Source organism: Amblyomma americanum, chromosome 10 (assembly GCF_052857255.1).
Source record: "Amblyomma americanum isolate KBUSLIRL-KWMA chromosome 10, ASM5285725v1, whole genome shotgun sequence".
Taxonomy (NCBI): Eukaryota; Metazoa; Arthropoda; class Arachnida; order Ixodida; family Ixodidae; genus Amblyomma; species Amblyomma americanum.
The window spans coordinates 47,084,516-47,106,159 of record NC_135506.1 but is presented as its reverse complement, the minus strand read 5'-3'; the positions used below and the strand labels follow the sequence as shown (position 1 = coordinate 47,106,159).

The 21,644-nt window shown below is 43.1% G+C and overlaps 2 protein-coding genes across 6 annotated transcripts in view; both read left to right on the top strand.

Moving 5' to 3' along the window:
• The window catches only part of LOC144107912 (uncharacterized), a 65,215-nt gene extending 56,584 nt beyond the window's left edge, over positions 1–8,631 (top strand). The window contains exon 5 of the transcript XR_013309434.1: positions 8,319–8,631. The gene's annotated coding sequence lies outside the window, so the exon portion shown is untranslated. The remainder of the gene's footprint in view (positions 1–8,318) is intronic.
• A 2,138-nt stretch (positions 8,632–10,769) lies between these two features.
• LOC144107497 (uncharacterized) overlaps positions 10,770–21,644 on the top strand; it is a 31,983-nt gene continuing 21,108 nt past the window's right edge. Inside the window, exons 1-2 of one of the 5 annotated variants that reach the window (XM_077640522.1) lie at positions 10,778–10,918; positions 17,648–18,195. The gene's annotated coding sequence lies outside the window, so the exon portion shown is untranslated. Of the gene's footprint in view, positions 10,919–17,647; positions 18,196–21,644 lie in introns of those variants that run through there. The other 4 variants (XM_077640523.1, XM_077640518.1, XM_077640519.1 and 1 more) reach the window with 4 other exon arrangements.

Below are 21,644 nucleotides of genomic sequence, written 5' to 3'. Positions count from 1 at the left end.
TATAAACATAACAGACCTTTTAAACACCCAAATGGCAAACAAATCTCACACCCATGCATACGAAGTTCATATAACACTCATAGTATAGGACAAAACCAGAACTCAAATAGAAAACAAACTTTACCGCACTAAGGAACAAATACCAATGAAGACCACAAAATATTAATCTGTGCTCACAAACACTACAAGACGCCAAATTGTTGAAGATATTTGGCGGTACCTTTGACTGAAAGTATTTCTTCATCCAACACTTACAAGACATACAGGAGAAGACAACTACACTCACACTAAACCTCAATAGATTCACAGGTCATTCCTGGAGCATGGCTCCGAAAATCTGAAGGACATTTAGACAACGTGCACAGAGCGCACGATAACCTATGTCCTATATGGTATAAATCTGCAGCACATATACTACGAAAACTTAGAGCAGTTCAACATATTACATGGCTGAACATAACGAAAGCCTGTAGAAGCGCCCCAAATAATGCATTACCAATTCTAGCCAATGCTCCTGCAATTCCATTAACCATTAGAAAATTAAACACGTTTTACTATATCCTGCATTGCAGCAACCCAGTCACATATAACGATATAAATATCGGTGCGGTGGCCGAAGGCTAGTCAGACGCAAGGACGACTAGGGCACAGACCACAAGGAGCACTGGACAAAGCGCGTGCACAACCCAGGAACTTCCTCTGCGTCGTCTGCCAAGGGATTATCCATTGTACTATTATAGCAGCTAGTATAGCTAACAGGGCAAATATTAAGCAGGTTCACTCAGTCCACAGGATAACCATTCAGTGTAAATCTTCGGAATCCAGGGATCCATTGTACTATTATAGCAGCTAGTATAGCTAACAGGGGAAATATTGAGCAGGTTCACTCAGTCCACAGGATAACCATTCAGTATAAATCTTCGGAACCCTCAGAAACAGGGTGAAATATATGTACCGACGGTTTGAAAACAATGTGAATGGGGCGCTGCATTCTCCATCTTAACTAACATGGGAAAGCTCGCACAGAAAGGTGTAAGGTCCCACAAGCAAAAGCTAAAATGAAATGGAAAAGCATTAGAAACACATTGTTACCTTTATCATTTAAAAGCGCGCATGGAAATAAAAGGTGACGAATATAGCTGAAGAAGTAGCACAAGAAGCAGCCACAAAGGGAACAGTGATAGAGATCAATGCCACTAAAGCTTCGATCAAAAAACTACTGCATTTGCATATGCACTCTAAATCTGCAAAACAATGGCACAACAAAAGTTCAAATACAAAGAGACACTAGCGTATCCCACCCTGGCCACATACCCTCCCTTTTCCCTCTAACTTCTCTAAGAGCCGGGCATAAAGCAGGGCAAACCTAGTTTCCTTTTACTTATATAAATTCCACAAAGTAGACCGCAAAAAGTGTAATTGTCATGCCCCGCCATGCCCGCCTAGCCAAGCGACTGACTAGAGCCAATGGCCAAACATTACCAAAAGGTAACATTATTCCCTATTCGCCGCTATAAGCCTCTTTAGAGAGACCTCCACGTGTGGTTCCGAAGGGAATGAACGGGCCTCCCTTTGCAAAAGAAAAAAAAACTGGCTTGGGGTCAAGCTGCCAGTCAGCACTAAACAGGAATGTTCTGGCTTCGAGAGAGGTATCCTCTAAGAGCCGTGCCTAAAAAATCTACACAGACACATAAGTTCCATGCTTGTGCTAGTAGGAAGGAAGATGGTAAGCCACTGACAAGTTTGGGGGCCAACGTTGAGCCGTAGGATCACCATCTACTGGCCCTGGCCTCACCTCACGGAAGATGGTAAACCGCTGACAACTTGGGAGGCCAACGCTGAGCCGTGGGACCAAGGTTCACTTGATAAACTGGCGCAATCGAACCTGGGAATCTCACACACACACACGCACACGCACACGCGCGCGCACACAGACACACAAACACACACACACACACACACACACACACACACACACACACACACACACACACACACACACACACACACACACACACACACACACACACACACACACACACACACACACACACACACACACACACACACACACACACACACACACGCACACACGCACACACACACACACGGTGTGTGTGTGTGTGTGTAATAGAATATGAATCCTATAGCTGCAAGAATTCTTCAACACATTGATTTAAATACCTATCCTAAGTTAGTCATTTGATCCGAAGTCCAGTATTTTATCCTGAGTCCACTTTCATTCATATGTTCATGCAGCATAGATTTCACGCCTCCGAGCAAATCACAATCAACGTGAAATATCCAACACCATAACCTGCAATATACGACCCTTTTCATAACACACAACACTATACCATTATATTTGCCAGCGGAAACCACGTGCAAACTCTTAGTCCAGCTTACGGTAATTAATCTATGCCAGAAACGCAGCTTCAGATCACCCTCAAAACTACAACGGACCCATACAGACAATAAGCCGAGCAACTCTTACTCGATGTTGGCAGTCGAGTAATTAACATCAAAAGCTTGTCATTCATAGAACTCAGCATTACACAAAGAGGGGGGAGGGCACTTATTATCTTCCTGGATTTACTTTTTCAGATCAACCTTCAATCATATCTCCAATGTTAGAAGAGGCGTGAGCAACAGTCAAGATTCTCTACTACATTTTCCATCCACATTTTGAGATTCTTCATCATCCGCCCACCAGGAGGGAACATACCCAATTCATATCTTCTCATCATTGTTATTGTATCTCTTAATTTTCATTAGTTAATGAATCCCAACAAGAACATTTATTTTCCTAATGCAATATTCTCTTTTTAACAGACTTTTTAATGGGTTCGGCTCCGTTTATATAATGTTCATGTATTTAATGCTTTTATTTTTTTGCTATGCATTTATTATTTCTATTTAATATTTTCTTTGCGTTGGGTTAAGCTCGTTATCCTTAGCGATACGGGCCGGAACGAGTTTAGTTTTTAGTCTTTTTCTCAGTCCCATAATGATAATAGTTTGCCACCATAATTGGCCTGAATCTAGTACAGCCGGCTAAATCTTTAGCTAGCCTGCGCGACGGCCACGTTTCCGTGCTCCTGTAGCTTATGACGAAATAGACTTGCGAAAATATTAAATTTAAGAACAGGCTCATTATCCAGTCCTTGGCAAGCTGTTTATCAGCACTGCCTACGACTCTCGGTAATGCTGTAAGGGTGCCTTTCTTGCTGTTGTGCTCTGAATCGTTCCTAATGTTCTCAGATCGCCACTCTTTGCAGCTCTGTCCCGTTTTTGTATGGGTCGCTTTTTTGATGAGCCCCGTGCACTTCACCCCATCAGTTAATTCCTTTTGAGCTCCTTTAGCCTTTGGCCATTCCTAACATCGCCTTTCCTAACAACGTCCTTTCGCCCTTTATTTGCCAACTGCAAATTACATCACCTACCTTTCAAAGTGTTCTCATTCCTACATAACATTACTAAACACCGTACCCTTTCTTCATGAATTTTTGTTGAATATTTCTGGTCTTTATTCTTCATCGTAAATGATTTCTCCACACTTGTTTCTCCATACATACGCCTCATCTTTCTCATTTCTGCAACTTCCCTTTTTTTGCACAATGGGAACCTCTCCAACTGCATACAGCCCTTCCGGCCTCACCACCGTTCTCTAGATTTGGCTCTTGATCTGAACAGAGATCTTTTTATTACAAAAGACAGCTGGAAGCTGCTTCAAGTTATTCCATCCTGCTTGGATTTTACCGATGATTTCCCTGTCGTGTCTCTACCCTCATTAGTTGTCGATACGATGCACTTGCAACTATTTCTTCATTAGGGCGTCCTTTAGCCTTAGTTCTCTGCACGTAAGACCTCTTAGGTAACAATCCATGTACTCTGTCTTGCTTGTGCTGGCTCTCAGACCTCGCTGTCCTAGTGCTTTCCTTTTAGCCTCCAGCTTTGCTTCTATACTCTTCTTGGTCCTCAAATAGAATGCGATGTCATCACCATACAGTATGTATTAAAGCTCACCCTCTGTAAACTACACTGTGGGGCCATCTATGACAATGCTGAAGAGAAAAAGGCTTAGTGCTTACTCTCATATCAAGGTCATTTTTGCTGCCGTACTGCTGCATCAAAGCTTGCGGTTTCAACAAGGCAGGTGCGAAGTAGCACGACCGAAGAGGAATTATAAAGAATAGGTGCAATTAGATCATATATAGAAAATAGCTGTCATTGCAGACAGTTACGTACAGGGAGAAGTTGAGCGCACTCATTAGAAACAACCACGCCACATGGACCAGTTGGACAAGATAATATACTAATAAGAATAATCTCGCATCCTGCCCCTCTGGTTCCTAATTTTATACTCTGAATGCCAAGACTTTCGATTGCATTTGAGGTGATTTACGTTTACTGCAAGGATATAGCCCAAGAGAACTACAGCCAACAAATAGGTGCCACACACGGAACAACAGTTGTAAATGAGGCACTGGTGTACGCGTTTTGTTCCCTGTGTAGCGCCTATTTGTTGGCTCTTGTTCTCTTTGACCATGCACCAACTTGCTTAGAAACAAATTCCAATGCTATCAAGCCTTGTTCTTATTAGCATGAGGATAGTTCAATCTGCAATGACTACGTTTAGAGAAGAAGTCGCTGGCTGGTAAAAAGTGACTGTTGCTCCTTCACATGAGCGTTAAAAGTTACTTCAGGTTTCTTCGAACAATGCCGAAAACAATGGCTGGCTCAATATATTCCAGCATATTACTTTTTCGTGCCTTCTATACATGCGCTAGCTTTTTAGTGAAGCGAATGACATGTCAAAAAGTGCAAGAGTAGAGAACAACAGAAAATCAAGTCAAAAGTTTAGAGCTCAGAGGAGTTTGCCACTGGCCATGCCGTGTGGATCGTTGTGCATCCTCAGCATTGCGAATTGTTTCTGCGAGGATCTCGGGTTCTCCTCCCTTAGATAGTTAGGATTTCCACGGATGCCACAAGAGCCCCACTATGTGGCTTAACCCCAGGGCTCAAAAACTTTTGTCAAAGACATGCACGCAAAAGAACGACACAACAAGAGTTCTTGTTTTTATCGCCTGCGGGCACATTTTCTAACCATCTATTTGCAATCTATGCCGTACTTTGACACACGCTTCTGACTATTTGGGAACTTGCCGTCTCTGGAGGGTAGTGGATATAATTGAAGTATCACAAGTAAGAAACATGGTGAGGGACAGTGCTTACCTTAACGTTTTTAGAGAACAGATTGCACTGTAAATGATATTCTTTCTCTCTACTAGTGTATTTTCTTCCAAAAGTTAGGCCTTGATATGGGTAATCTTTAGGCTCTAAACATGCTAAATGATTTTCAGTTTGTACCAAGCATGCGGTTCCTAGAAGGATTCAAGTTAACATGTGATTTGCGATCCAGACAAATAAAATTTGTGCTTTATTGGTACAGCGACTTTTGACTTCGTAAGTGAGGAAATTAATATTGAGATGGACTCAAAAACCTTTGTTTTTATATAGGTTTATGGGCAAATTAAGATACATGATTTGCTTAGTGAAATTCACTTGTTGGATAGGAAACCTGGTTTTTGTTGGAAACCTACCGTGGTGGCATTTACTGGGGTGCCTGAAGAACCTTTCACCACTATCTGGCTCATTGCGATTCCTGCAGTATTGTTCTGTGAGAGCGTCTTCTTCTGGCATGTGTAATTTTAATTTATAGGATATTTTAGTAAATACGTTTTTTTCACTTTTTTACTTCTGAAAATGAAAGTTCACCGCACGTAAAAACTCAGTGCTTTGTCCTGTGCGATCAAAAACGAATTTCTTAGAAATATGATGAAAGCATTTCACTGCTGCTGAAAATTTAAATGGCCATTTAATAATATATAGGACAGTAATTTATTGCGTGTAGCTGTGTAAAACTGAATCATCAGACTATTCTGGGTGCTGCTGGTCCTCAAAGTAACTAATTATCGCGTTTTGTGCATGTTTCTAGCCCATTATGTCGTTTGAGAATCCGAGAGCCTGTAGATGTTTTCAAAGTTAGAAGTTAGTGTTCTTGCTGGGGGTAGAAATTAAATTCTCTCTGAATGATGTAGTGAAATGCTTCATGCTCTATGCTGTAAATTTTTTAGGGCTGCAAGATGATTTACGATGCATAGATTTTGTTCTATGTTCTACACTGTTTGGAGAAAAATGCGTTTGAACTACAAGTCATTGGCGTGCTTAGTACTATATTCTGCAAACAAAAGTTTTTCCTAGATGTTTAAGTGTTGGAGATGTTATTACTCTGAGTTCCTGCTTAATCTCAGCAATTTATGTTTGAAGCATAATTTCATCATCTAAAATTTCATCACCTGTGTTGTTGTTCTCTTAACATCGCGACCGAAGTACTGTGCGACAAAACACGCCTGTTTTGTCTCTCAAGTGTCTGAGATATCCATCTGTAAGTTTTAATTTTTTATGCGTATTCTAAGAACTAATGATTTCCTCTTCCAGGATTCTTGGAATCAGTTGAGGCAGTGAAAAATTAGAAGTTTTGCTAACAAGGCCCAATCATGGCGTTTAAGAGGAAGCGGATCTAAAAAGAATGGCTTATTAGAACTTCGATATAGACCGGCAGGAAGCAGGAATGTCTAACAGCGGTGAAGCATTCACGGAAGTGAAGTATCTGGGACGCTTTCAGGATGCAGAAATCGCCAGTAGAACAAGTGATGCAGAACATTTGTTAAAAATACGCCACCCAAGAATAATTTCTATCATATAGTGGGATTCTCAGCACCCCTGCATACTCTGAGCTCCAGAGAGGTGAACATTAGAGTGCCTGGGAAATGAGGCATACTGCTTGCTGCAAAATTAAACACTCTGCGCTGTTTGTTTCTGACTAATGCTGTGCCTGGTTAGAAGCAGCTGTGGAGATGTATTAAAGCTTGTACAATTCACTCTGAAAAAGTATTGCAGCTCAGGTGTTTTCATACCCAGCAATTTGGACAAAATCACTTTTGAGCGGGAAACCGTTTATGAATTCAATTTTTTCATGTAATGTAAGATTTCACTATAACAAGCAATATATCCACAGATCCTCCGACTGCAGTTTTCTATTCACGTTTTTGCTATCGTCAAAAAATTTCCCCATTGCTTTTCTACGGCAGTCTTCACTGTTCGATGCGGTCGCTGGAGACACTGTAAAAGAAATATTTTGCTATGTATCAGAATAATAGATCATTTCCTTCAATGTCTCAATTTTCCAATCTTAAAATTTTTTCCCGAGAAAGCTGGATTTGATGTCAACCCAGTCTTTTATGCTGTTAATGTACTGAGCTGCAAAGGCTAAACAAACACTGGCCTTGGCGCGACTAGTTCTGCCAGTTTGTCTCTGAAGTTTGGCTGCTTGTAAAACCCCAAGGAGTTTCTTTATGAATAATTTCAGCACTGGAAGATGCCTGTTATGCGGCTTATTCTTTAGTAACAGGAAATATAATTCTGGGAAAGGGCAAAAAAATAATAATGTGTTGCTATCTGTCGCCAGCATAAACATTAAGTTCTGTAGGTTCAGCTTGTTTCTGCACTGAAAGAGCACCGAACATAGGATCTCATTTTTTCGTGCCTGTATTTGCTTCCGTTACGAAGTGAACTGCCAACCAAATAACTGTTAGTGCAGAGCGAAATTTAACAAAGCCGCATACTACCATAATCTGCACATGTTTTAGATACTCTAAAGCATAAATTATGCACCTTACTTCGTTTACTGATGTGAGAGCTATTGACGAATATTATTAATATATTAGTATGATATTAGCGCAGCTGTGCCATAGCAGTAAGCAGAAATATTGTGAAAAGTTATTGTTGGCGTAAGTAGCAAAATAGGAATCGCTTATAAACAAAAACAGTCATACCAACTGGTCAGTTCAGTGCTCGCTACCTGTGTTTTTAGTGGCCGTTACAACTTAAACCAAAGCAGCAGAAAATAGTATGTACTGGTCCTTAGTACCTCTTTTTTTTTTCATGGCAGAAAGACACAACTTCGACTCATGGAGCCGTTTGGTATTCCTTGAAAGCATTAGTCACTTTCTGTCGATCAGTTGGTTGGTTGTGAGTTAAAAAAGACCGATTAGTGCAGTTATAACTAATGTAAATGAATAAATGAAACCACCCGCATGCAAAATCAAGTGCTGCATTGAGCTCACGTAAAATTAGCGTAACACAGTTCAGTCAAGGCAAAGTGCAAGTAATGAAAAGTTATGCATGATTGATAACTTTTTGTTGATGGTATCCTTGTTTACCTGTAGTCCTCATACACAAATTCTGTTTTGCAGATTCCTTGCTACTGTACCTGAAAAAAATATGGTGTGCATCTTCTGAGAACTCGAAGGACTTTTTCTTAACAGGATGGCTTTGAGCTTCAAGCAGGATGAATTCTACTAAGAAAGAAAAAGCTCAATGTAGATACTTTAAATAAGTAGAGACAACTGCAAAAAGATGCAGGACATAATGCTGTCAGTAAGGACAGCCATCTACCAATGCATTCAAAGCTGTTTCCCCGTTTGGATTTATCTGAGTCATGGTAAGTATATGATGTGAAATATCTCTGACCAGGAGCCTGAATATTCAATAAATGAACAATTATGCAATATGCCTGGCTACATCTCTGTGTACTACGTGCGTCTGGAACACGGTCCATCTAACCACAACTGCGTCTACAAGCAAAACTTCTTGTGGGTAATTTTTATTGCCTCTCTTGCATAAAGATAATAAATTAGATGCAATAGCCTGCGAAAGTTGCAAGAAAAGCAGCCGTGCCGTCAGTGTAAATGGCCAAAGCGGAACCCCTGTACAACAGTGATGCAGAGAAGCGAAATACGTCACAGAGGTACGCCGCTAGACTTAGACAACAGTACTTAACACAACAGTTTTCCAGAACATTATTTGCGAATGAATACAATACCCAATTTGAGTTCATCTGTTGCTATTCTAGTTTGAGAAGCCACTCCCCATATGTGGCTGATTGCCGATTCTTAAAAACGTGCCTTGGATGCCGTTATGCAGAGAAGCAATACCGATCTCTAACGAAGCTATGGATTGTCAAATTGAAAGCACACTAAAAAGCTTCTTGGACAGTAATTGTTTATGCCCCAGCGTTAAGGCTTCCGTTACGCAGAAAATACGATGTCGTCGTCAGTGTCGGCATTGTGAGCAAAATAGCAGGTTGCCAAGAAGCCACTTGGGTTAGCCGTACAACTTAACCTGTTAAATTACCTTCTTTATGGTCTCCCTTCAGTGTCAAACAAAATAGTCACTCGGAGTCTGCGCATGTCTTGACTGCTTGTGGTTGACTCCTGCCGTATGAAGGCGTTACCTATTTCTATATTAGTGACCGCACTCATCAAACACTAGGTTGAACCTGCCGGCAAAGAAAGTAATGTGGCGCGTGTGTCCCATGGCGACTTAAGGAGACAAGAATGGGCATTGCAGGGGGTAGACAAGATGCGAAACGAAGGGAAGCATAACCTTTATCTTAAGTCTTTCCTAATGGCATGGTTTAAAGTGTGGGCGAATTAATTTCAGATAGAACATAATTCAGCGCAAAGCAGAACAAAAGAAAACCATATGCCACTGGCGAGATCGGAACCTAAACCTCCGCATATAGCGTACAGCGCTGTTTCAAATTAGCTAAAGTAGCGGCCCTCTCCCCTTCTGCTTTCGACAGCATTCGTAATGTGCGTCGCCTAACTTTAGAGCGTTCCCTCTGAGAGTGGTTGCTTTACTTTTATTTTGTGCAAAAATATCCTAATGTCCCGCTATAATCAGCGCCGTGATAAAAACTTCATCCATGATTTCCTTGGTTTGATCATAACTGTTGCCGCCTTCCGCTGCTTCATTGACAGTTCTGGGAACCCTCGGCTTGTTTCAGTTCCTGCTATTGGGCTTCGAGGGGCACCTGACCGATGGACTTTAACCAGCAAGAACTTGGATTTGGTTTTCGAATTTGGACAGAAGAGAATGGTGAAAATGTGACTGTGATGACATTTTGATGCACTCCACTTTTATCATTCCCTTTCCGACGATGTGTTAGTGGCATGAAATAGAGAGGGCACCTTAAGGTAGTAAGCACTGACCACTGGGCCCTATGGCTTGCTTAGGTTGCAAGACGGAACCCAGCACATGCTATCTGCGAGCCGCGCTGCGGTACGTAGTGTGTTGGGTTATTTTCACAGAAGACATGCGCGATACTGCAACGCAGATGCAATGCGGTTGCGGTCGCACTGCGTTTGATACCGTGCACAGATTGACGGTGAACTCTCCAGCAGTTCGCTCGAGCTTTCCTTATCTCGCTGTGAACTTTGTTGAGCTAAAAAAATAATATGTGCCTGAGATAAGCTTGTTCCTCTTATTGTCCTAAAGAGTGCAATGGCATCGAAAAAAAAGCATGGCGATAAGTATAGAGCCCGGTCGGGACTCATTCGCGCTTGGTGTCATGCGATTGATTGCATTAGACGCCTACCGATGATACCAGGCTTATGCGCGATGTTGATAACTGCTCGAGATGTCTCATCCGTCGTGGTCATCAGTTCTAGCGAAGGTCGCTTGTACGGCTAGCATGAGCCGCAGCGACCGTTGCCTGCTTGGGTGGCCTAATACCTGAATTCGATGGGGCTAACCCCGAAAAAAGCCTGTTCGGACCCTGCTGCTACATTCGAAGACAAAGTATTTTAAACTGTGAGGAACGGATGGCATTAGGGTTGGACTCGTCCCAATCATGCCGGTTATATCAAGGTCGTCATCTACGTGTGCGTGCGCACACACTACGACGTACTCCAAATGCAGGCAGGTAGACTTTCTGGCGGACAAAGAAAAGTAGGTTGCTGAAGCGGAAATGGTGAGCGCTGCCGGAACCGCCCAGTTGCAACAGGAAAAGGTGCGTTACGCTCTCTAAAAGAGCATATATGTTTTTAAAGCGACCGGTTTAGTGAACTTTAGTTGCAAAATGCCTTATTGCGTTTTTCACCATATTTGATGTGACGTGGTCCTTCAAGCCTTAGCTATAGTGATAGACGCAAGTACGATTTTTTCTTGGGAAGAAGTAGATATAGTTATATTCTTTAAGTGTATAATATTCAGTTGAACCCGGATATATAAAATCATTGCTTGTATCGAATAGTCAAAACATTCATTGAAAATGCCATGCAAAAATTTGCCACTATTGTTCTCATAAGTCTAACTCGTGTTGAGAGGAACGTTCTATGAATCCAACTGCGTGTCATGCCCCTGTAAACGGCGTTTCTGCTAACTGTCCCCTCCAGAGAGAGAGAGAGAGAGAGAAATAATATTTATTAGCACCCGTCAAAAGGTTGATGGGGGTCCCAGCCATGTCCTCCAGATCTTAAAGGTGTCCCTGAGCGTCTTGTCATCTGCTTCCGATCTACTCTCTGCGGTTGCACAAACTCTGCGAGCTGAAATAAGGACAAATTGACGATGTCTGCGGAAGATAAGGAAAGAACCAAAGACGACTATTTCGACAATAGCGGCTATCAACCCGGAGCCTCGACCAACGATGAGCGATTTCACAGCAAATATTAGAAGACGCGTTAGAATTTTGTGCTGGCCCGAAAACAGCGACGTGGTGTGGCAGCAGGAGAGGTGTGGTTGCGCTTGTCGCCAATCATTCGTGTTTTGTGTCTTAATACAGCCGATAGGAGCGAAGTGAAGCCTTCACGTGTTCCTATCCTGAGTGTGGCTTGGTATGGTTTGGCTCGGGACGAGCCCGGTCAAGTTTTATGCAAAACCAACAGAGGGCGCCATTTTCGCGAAGACCTGAGTGCTGCCCTTCCGCTGTCTTTCGCGTCCAGACAGGCCATGCGCGTGATAGGACATTCGCTTTCTCACCTACTATGCCTGTCGTCACGATCGACGTCACGACCAAACGTACCGGTCTTAAATGAAATGCTTCAAAGCACGCCCCTCTGGGTACAGCGCATATAGTATGTCTATTAGGAGTACACTATGCCTACTAATGTAGACATGGGTTAATCGGAGACGCATGGGAGAGACATTGCCCTGCAGAGGACGTAGTCAGGCTGATGATGGTGATGATGTCTAATGTAGTGTGTATGCTGGCCGCGAGGGTAGGCTATTACTGTTGTGAAGGTGAGCTTAGAAGAAGGAAAGGGAGACTCACAAGCCTGGAATCTGGCCATTTTGTGAGGAAAACAACAACAAATCTGGAACAACGCTTTCAGTTCGTGCTGCTGTCACCACATGCTGCATGACCTGAAGATCAAAAATTTCCACCATAATTTTTAGATTTTAGGAAGGGCTTGCTTACCTCTCCCGATATTTATGGCTTATCGCTATCCTCGCTATATGAAGACCTTAATTAAGCAGAGACTTCTGATGTCGACAGCCCCTTTATATGGAATGGGACCCTGCACGATTCGTGACCGGTGCTGCTGCTATGGGCAGTTTTAGGGTTGGGTTTGGAAAGTCTAAATGCGACGTGGTTGAAGAGAAATATTGATAGCAAAAACGAATACCTCGAATTAAAGATCCTAGGCGAGAATCAAACAGTAATGACGTCAGTTTTACTGCAGCGTACTGCCCACGGATGCGGATGCTGCCACAGTGAGCTCAGCCCGAACGACTTGAACGGAGATGGCGCATATATATGGAGGGTGCCTACGCCCCGTTTCTTGTGTATAATTCGAATCTGGAGAATATTCTCATTCAGAAGCAGCCTAGCAGTTTGAAGTGCCACTGATAATTATTTTAATTCCATACCAATACACAACTCACTTGGACAACATTGTAATCGTGTTGCAATCAAAATTATTTTTACAATGATCTAAAGGCGTTGTTTAGTCCACTGCTCAGTGACACACCTGTTGAGTCTTGTCCCGTTAGGCATGTCTTATACAGCGGTACGACAGTGTTTAGTGGCAGTTCTGAACCTAGTGACGCAGTTCTGAACCACGTGACACAGTGGCATAGTGATGACCGAGTTACGATCACTCTGGGTGCTGACGTACAATCCCGTGTATCCTATAGACCTCTCAGTAGTCTAAAGATATGAGGCCACACGTAAACTTTCAAGGTCGTTATTTAAACACTTTACAGCACCAGCTCCTTACTTTAGTGTGCTTTCGAAAAACCTTGTTCAAATTATCTGCGTTCCTTGAGCGTTTATAACAAAGAATGCCATCGATGGTGCAACTGTGCACTTCATGCTAGCATTGCAGTTTTTCTTGTTAGAAATGCACAAAAACAAATCTGAATCTTTAGCGGACACGGTAAGACGTAATGTCTGTTGGAAGCACTCGTTGTCAGCCGTAGTCATTCTGCTTTTTCTCGGAAAACTGCGCGCCTGTTCGACGCACGGCCACAACTGGAAGATTGCAGCTTGGGCGGAGGCTGGCTGGAGGACTCCCCCTCACCCAATTCTTGCCCTTCCTTCCTTCACACTTCTCGGAGGGCCGCCATTCGCCCCAAGGAAGCCACTCGACCAACTGTCGCCAAGGCTGTATCTCAGGGTACAATCTTGAGAGGCACGGTCCAGCGTATGGGGGCGAAGTGATAGCGGCTGACCGATAAGGGCGCCGTGAGGGGCGGCGGCGAAGGAGGAACCCGAGTTATCTGAAGGAGTCCGAGCTAGGCTATTGCTTCAGAATAAGCAGCTCGCCCTTCGTTCGTCCACTCCTAACAATGATCGCCCGAGCAGCGAAGAGGGGCCGCCGCACAAAGACTGCAACGTAAAGACCAGTTTCCCCGGAGCAACGAGTTTCGCCGTAGCGTAGCCGTGGTAATTTCATTTTTTTTCTGCGAAAAGCATTCTTCTCATTAGAGCTACCTTGGGCGTTGAGGGGAACTATGAGTAGCAGAGCTAGATAGATACATAAAGAGGATGAGGGAAAGGCAGGGATGTTAACCAGAAAGGGTTTCCGGTTGGCTACCCTGCACTGGGGAAGAGGGATTAGGGGACTAAATGGAGGAAGAGAGAAGGGAAAAAAGGCATAACACACGCACGCACAACGCTGTCACAAGAGCTAACTTCATGGTATTCAATGGACTTGAAATTGGCGACTGTCTATTGCTGTAAAGTTTCATCACAGTGGCTCGCTTGAAGCCGCCTTCCGTCCGTGCCGTTGCTATCACCAGTCGATGAACGATAACATCTGTGGCGTTTGTGTAGCGACTCCTCTATTTCAACGCTGATGCTTATTGCCTGCGCCGAGGCGATTTTTATTTTCGGTAGAAAGATTACGTTCACCCGAAGCTTCCCACCGTTTCCACACCAGAACACTTACTATCAGCGTGAAATGGTACGCGAACAGGACGAGTAGAACGCGAAAATCAAACCCTAAAGGTTTTATTTGAGGGAGACGTATTACTAGTGCATTCAGTTTCTCACCCGGTGGTGCGAAGGCTACAGCGGGAATGGACCTAATCTATGTTTCCTCTATAAAGTATCGCATTTTTTGCTTCTCCTTTTGGCGTTTCAGTTGTTTTCATTGCGCTTCATTTGATGATGAGTGTAGATATGAAGCCCAAAGGTGCGAAAAAGCTTTGGCTGCAATTGTTTGATGAAGTCCTTCTCGTCCAGCCTCCCGCCATCAAGTCATGCTGTCCAGATTTCATGATGCGATTGTTAAATTGGCGTAAGTGCAGCGCCGAGTTCGAAGCGCAGACCAGTATGAGAGTTTTCATCTGCACAGGTGTGCGAAAGCTGTCTGTATTGTGATCCTCCGTCTGTATACGTCGCCTTTTCAATCTTTTGGCAGGCTCATTTAAATTCTCTTAATTTTCTAATCTAACTGTGGTTTAGGTAGTTTTTGTTTCGAAAAATTAATGTTTGATCTTGACTCCAGTAGTTCACTGTAATGTTTTGGCATATGAAGCCAAACTTCCCTGTCATTAGTATTTTTGCCTGTTGTTTTTTTTCAGATGAATGTTTAAAGTTGTACGTATCCTCAAAGATGGAGGGGTGGGGGGGGGGGGGGATGGTAGGCAAGCATAAGCCTGATTTTGGCTTGGTATTCTTGCTGCTTCCGGTGAAGATAAAAAATTGAAATTTTGCACGCCCCTAAGATTTTTCTTCTGCTTTGACACTGCAAACGTTTCATTAAGAAACACCGAAGCATGATGATGTTACTTAAAAATAACTATTGTTTCGATTTTTTTTTGCAGTTTACCTAAGGCAGTTTTGAGAAGGTTACTTAAGCTGCAGTGATGGACCCTGTGCTAATTGTTCCCCACAACAATGCGACCTTTCTTCTGAAATAAAACTACGCTAATTTCTTTTGTCGTTATTTCAGAATCGATGATTTTCACCTCGTACAGGTACAAATTTGCATACAAGAAACTTGATGACTCTGTACCCAAAGCACTTTTTCGTTTTCTCAGTGTACATTTTCCCTTTTGACTAGCCTTCTCGTTAGGCTTTGAAAGCTGAGCTCAAGTACGCCTACGCTTACATCGACGACTGTATCACGTGGGCGACACTTTTGCGATGGGTCATCAGCGCGTAGTTTCCTGTCCGGTTTGCCCTTTCGCTATTAAAATAAATGACATAAAAACCTTGCTCCCGCAGTTTCGAACCTGCCTTGAGAGCTCTTTTGTGCCCCGACTGGGAGATGGTACAATTTTATAATGTGGCAGCGAGGCTGTGGAATTGTAGCTATGCTAAGCTGGTTTGCTAATTTCAACGGAAGGATTGATCCGAAAGCACCCATGTGCTGACATTTAAATGTACATCAAGGAGCTCAGTGTATGTCAGTGTTCCAGAAAATCAGTCATAATGACATGTCATAACACGTCAGAGTGTACGTCAGGGTATACCAGAAAATTAAGCTTGGATCTAGCACGAAATCGTCTATTACGGCAGGTAGAAATCATTACAGCAGAAGACAGAAAGGTTGCTGCATGAATGTACTACCCTGAAAAAATATGGCTCTGTAAAAATTGGGAGTTTTAAAAAACCATGAGCATTTTACTTGTAACCCGGGATAAGTGACCTCACCGTTATTACACACTGACGTATATGCAACTCTGTGGAATGTATGGAAGAAGCATGCTTCACTGCCGCTCCGTCCTCCCTATTCTTGCCAGTTAGTGCTACCAACCTTAGCCACTTGTTACCTGTGTTATTCACTTAGTGCTACCATGTACCAATGAAAAGGCGTTCGGGCATTCGTGCATAGCGTGGCGAGTCTACACAAAGCGCCTCTGCTGGCTGGAATGTTGTGCGCCCTTAAAACATACAAGTAATGTTGAAAGCAAGTCTTTGCTCTAGCGTTATGCCTTCTTCTTGCAACAGTCTATAGAGAACGCTTTTTGATTCCCTCTTTCTGAGCAACATTGTGGTAAATAGAGCCTACATTTTTTTTCTTAACTGAATAAACACGTATACGAGAGTGAACGAACCTTAAGCACGCTCCAAAACAGAGAAGTAATAAGTTTTTCAAGCTCCGGGATAGATTTTAAACTACAAAAATGCAGGATTCTAACGGGGGGCGAAGGGCACATTTTAGTACCCTTGCGGTTGCTGAGGTGTGTTAGACCACCCTTGAGCATACGGAGAATATCCCGCCACTGTTAGGAAGTTCGCTTGAGCACCGTTCGCTCTTATGCAGGCTGATCTTTGTTTAATGAGAAAAAAATCCTTTCCGCAGGTCCTTTTAGGATGACACGTCATGAAAAAATAAAAAGAAAAAGACGCAGGGTAGACGCACCAAAAGGAAGGCATGGAAAGCGGAAGAAAAGCTGCAAAGTAAACGGATCGAAGTTAATTACAAGTAAATGAAGTTTAAAACGAAGCATCAGAAATTAATTGCACGCCAGTAGAGCAACCACGCAGGAAGGTCCGGTCACTACAAAAAGCGTGATGCCATTACTTTCTGTTGTTGAGAAATACTCCTGGGTAATTTTTCAACGCTCCCCATACCGCTGCAAACGCTGCATTACCCACACCCGTGAAAATAACGCCAGAATTCATGCAAATCTTCTCACATCAGACATCAGGAATGAAGAAAATGAAGCAATGATTCTGTAAAGCAAGTCGAAAACTGTTAAAACACTGAAACAATTTACTTTTGTGTTCGGTATTGATCACTGCGATTTAGGTAAAAAAAAAAAAACCTAGCGGCACGATATGCGTGGTATGAAACCGAAGTTTTTCACCGTTAATTCTTTAAGCGTTGTCATTTTATCGGCTGTTTCACTGTCCCTTTCGTTAACTTTTATCTGGTTCAGAGAACAAATGTCACCCCTTGTTACTGCGCCCATCGCTTGTTCTGATCCCGACACGGAACCTTTGCGCATGTTTTTGAGAACCCAACAATGAATTTGATACTCCGATTAGTCCGTCAGGCGTCACGTGCAGATGCAATGCGGGTGCAACACAGACGTGGTCGATACGTACGATCGATCTCTCAAGCGCCTGTACTGTGAGCTCGCTGTAGCCATTCTTATTCAGTGGTGATGCCATCAAAGCTTTATCAATAAAATGGTGCAATCTATCTCGCCGGGAATGTTGTTCCTCGTATTGTGTTCGCACTATTGTTGAGCTGGAGTTTGGAGATAAGTATTCAGCCAGATCGGGCCTCGTTAGCGGTTGATGTCACGCGATTGACTGCGTTTTACTCTCATCTATCAGACCAGGTCTGGGGCGGTGCTGAGTGCAGCAGCTCGAAGCGACGCCATTTGCAGTTACGCACCCAGCGAACGCAACTTGGTCTTTGAACGTGGTCTGATGAGTTGACCTACGCCACTGCCTTCATCTAAGTTTAGTTCGGTGGAGCTAACTGCTGCAAGTGACAATTTGGAGACTGCTTTCAGCGTGCCAGGGAGAAATCTGTGGAACTGTGCAGGACGGGCGCCATTAGTGCATGAACCATCGCACTTTCTTCATATCAAGGACGACCATCGGCATAACCATCGGCTTGACAGCCTACAGTGCCACTTCGGACTGACCCCGATTTAATGATACCCAGACATCTACGCCTTCTTTTATGTATGACCTTGGAAAAGTTTTGCCACTTTGGCGGACTCTACTCCATTGGGGGGGGGGGGGGGGGGGGGAATTGTGCGATGAAGCATACTTCCAATGGCGGCCATTGAAGCCAGTCGTGTGGACGGATGGAAACGGGTAGCTGGATTGAAAGCGGTGATGCAATGAGAAGCGACAAAGCACAACCGGCAAAGGTACGTGTCATTTGTCATGAATGCTTGGCGTCTCTAGGGACAAGTCAGAATCTTGATTGGTCGGGAAATATTTTGCGGAACATTTATTCATGATAGGATGTCAGGCTTAAGATAGCTAAAGGGAGAGCAAAAAATACTTTACCTAAAATGGTTGAAGACGAGTTGCTTCCGTGTAATCCAGTTGCAATGGCAGAAGCCGAAAGTTCGTTGCAGACTGTTTTGGCATTCCGAAACGCCGTAAAAGCTAACAAAAAGAATTAAAGGTTGCTGCATTGGGAACCGTTTCACTGCGTTTTACATAGTGTGTGGCATGTTATTCTCGTTGTATTAAGGCTTTGCTTAATTTCAGTATTGAGTGCTCAGGCACCCAAAAAAAGACGTTAAAGACAACCCTCTGTATTCGCTCTACACGTGATCTACTCGCTTCTGGGACATACATCTTTTTTTCCTCTTTAAGTCGCTCAGCTGCCGAGTAATTGGTATTTTCAGCGCATACATTAGTTGGCAGCTAAGCATTAAAAAAAAGTAATTGATCCGACACTCGAAAGTTGCACAATTTTAGTGGTATATTACTCTGATAGGCTTAAACACGATTTCAGAGATATGAATTTTTCTATCGCACCTAAAAAACTCACCACAGGGACTTTTCTGTTTTTCACGCTAAGTGTCATACGGCGCCTTCATTTTCGCTCGAGTACCGCTTTTTGTGAAATTTCGCGCTGCAGTAACAAATGAAGCATATTTACTTCCCAAGCTAAGCAAAAAAAGTTATTTCATACAAAAGAATGCAATTCGAAAATTTTTCAAGATCTTCGTTTTAAGAAATGACAGTGAAAACGATACCGCAGTGCTTGCGTTGTGGAACAGCGACTATATCTAGGTCTGGTGGTGTATATTGCACATGGCAGGAATACTTGTAATGGCACTAGAATAAAAGTCCCTAATTTCTTTTTGCTTCATGGCGTTTCACGCACATCTGGAAGCTAAACAGAACCACGACAGACCAGTTCACTATGCTCAACATGTGAACTCGAGACAAGCAGTGGCTATACCTGGAACAGACACGACAGGTCTCTTCCTGCATGTTAATGCTGTTTCGATCAGAACGATCAAAGTCACCAGAGACGAGATCGCAGACATTCGCTAACGCTTCTTACCAAAGCGATGAGTCAACTCCATTACTGCTTCCGAGAGTTTATCATTGCAATGCTAAAGCTAGTTTTTGTGCTCAGCCCAGACTGACTTCTCTCAAGCAGTGTTCATAGAGGCATGCGAATGAAGGCAAAATTCAATTGGTTGTGTGCGATGGCACAAAAATATTTATATATCTCTGACGCGCGAGACAGCCTGCGGAAGAAAGTGTTGTGTTTCTGTCTACTGCTTAAAACTTTTGTCTGTTATAACTGAAATAACCTCATGGCACTAAAGCATGCGTACATCAGTAACGTGGCTCTAGGGGTAGAGGGTGCCAGAGTTTTGGCTTTGAGTCAAATATATAACGCTTCTTATGATTTCGCTTGAAATAAGTTTTCTGAATCGCTTTGGCATTCCGCTTAGCAAAAGAAAACAAACAAGAATATCGTGTGCAGTGGTGACGACGGAAATATTTCCTGAATGGCACTGCTGAAGAACCTCTCTGCATTCATGTCTGTAATTTTACCTCCAGTAACGCCAGAGGTTTGTTTGAATTCAAGGAGAGTGGCGTTTTTAAGACAGTGCTGCTATATTTTGCCATCAAACAACATCTAGTGAGCTGAAAAATAGTGTCTGTTTTGACCATAGTGTCTGATCTTTTCTGCCCCTGGTTTGGGTTCAAGGGCACAGTTTACTTATTTGGCGGATTGTGAGAAAGTTACTGACTGGGTGAATATATGCGGCTTATTTCCGGCTGTTGCTGCGATTATTTTATGAGAATCCCAACGAAATCTCGAGCCGCGAGGGAAGGCTTTTTTTTATTTATCGAATACCTGCATCGCCTCCGTGGCATTAAAGCAAGAAGGTAAAGACTAAAACGCTTGTAGGCACTATGAACATGATACACTAAAAAACTACATACAGACATAGGGAAATCAAGCATTCAGAGCGTGGTAAATAAGAAAAAGGCGTAGGAGGGCAAAACTAAGGAAGACTGCAGAAGACCGTCAAAGAGGAATCGACAAATGTGGGCTCTACTCAGTTTCATTGAACAAAATGCGGTTACATTGAAGGCAGTGGGTTTAGAATTATATAATGACAATTTAAAACAGCAGTGCTTCCTACTTGCTAAATTAACATTCTGCCAGCACAGCGTTATTGACGCTCAATACATGACACATGCGAAACCGAAGATAACACTTTTGTAAGTGCAACCAAGTAATTAAGCAGCAGAAACGTGACAACACAAAGGCCATAAAATACTTGTGATCGCTGACAGTATTGCTGGCTAGGTTTTTTCAAATATATTTAGAAGCCGAACTTGAACCTTTGAAAAGTTCTGCAGTGATCGCCAGTTATTTAACTTTCTCTTCATGAGATGGCACTGCCTTCCATGTAGGCGTCATTTGACGAAACAAAAAACTTGCATGCCTTCTTCCTGGCCAATACATAATGTTAACCAGGAAAGGAATTGAGAAGTCATGCGATTCAACGGTCATATGATTATTTTTGGAGTGGTCACGCGATTTAGTTGGGCGCGGTCTACATTCTCGTTCGAGTTAGTGCTGCTAAGGGTGAGGCGGGGGCTAGGTACAAGGGGGTTAGGCTAGGCTAGGCTAGGTACGAGTGTCGTTGTCACTTCATCACTGATTTCAGCGTACAGTGTAATAGTTTTTGATCTCGCATTTATTTGCTGTTTTAGCCGCACAAGCAGCACCCTTTAGTTGAGCCCTAGTGGAACAATTTCGGCATGGAATTAACATTTTATCATTACCACAAGTGCCAAACATTACTGCACTTACTGACAAAGCACCCAACCCAAAACCTAGTTGCTGACGCGTTAGGTGTCCGTGTGCATAAGCATCTGCGATTGCAAGCTCTTGACAAAACTTCATTGACGTGGCCTGGTTGAATCGGTTCGCAACAACAAGTGATAATAATTACGCAAATTCGTAGCGTAAATTGATGTTGCTTTGAAGTATAGTACCTAGCGGATAGGAACAAGTTTTGGCCCCATGCTTAAGGTAGCTCTTGCTATTGAACATGATTACTCGCCTGGGCTTTTGACGCTCTTCATTTAAGCATACCGACAACTACAGGATTCAATAGCAAAGCACATTGGGCATACAGTGCAAGGATATTTTCTGAGTTGAGCTTATATGCATCATGGCAGGCAAAGATGAGTTCCAAAATTCCACGGTGCGGTAGGCCGCATCTCAGTTTCCTCTTTCTGGCACCTGGGCATGACAAGCTTGCATACTCTCATGAGGCTTTGTAACAGGGATAAACCGCAATGTACTTATAGGAATGCATAC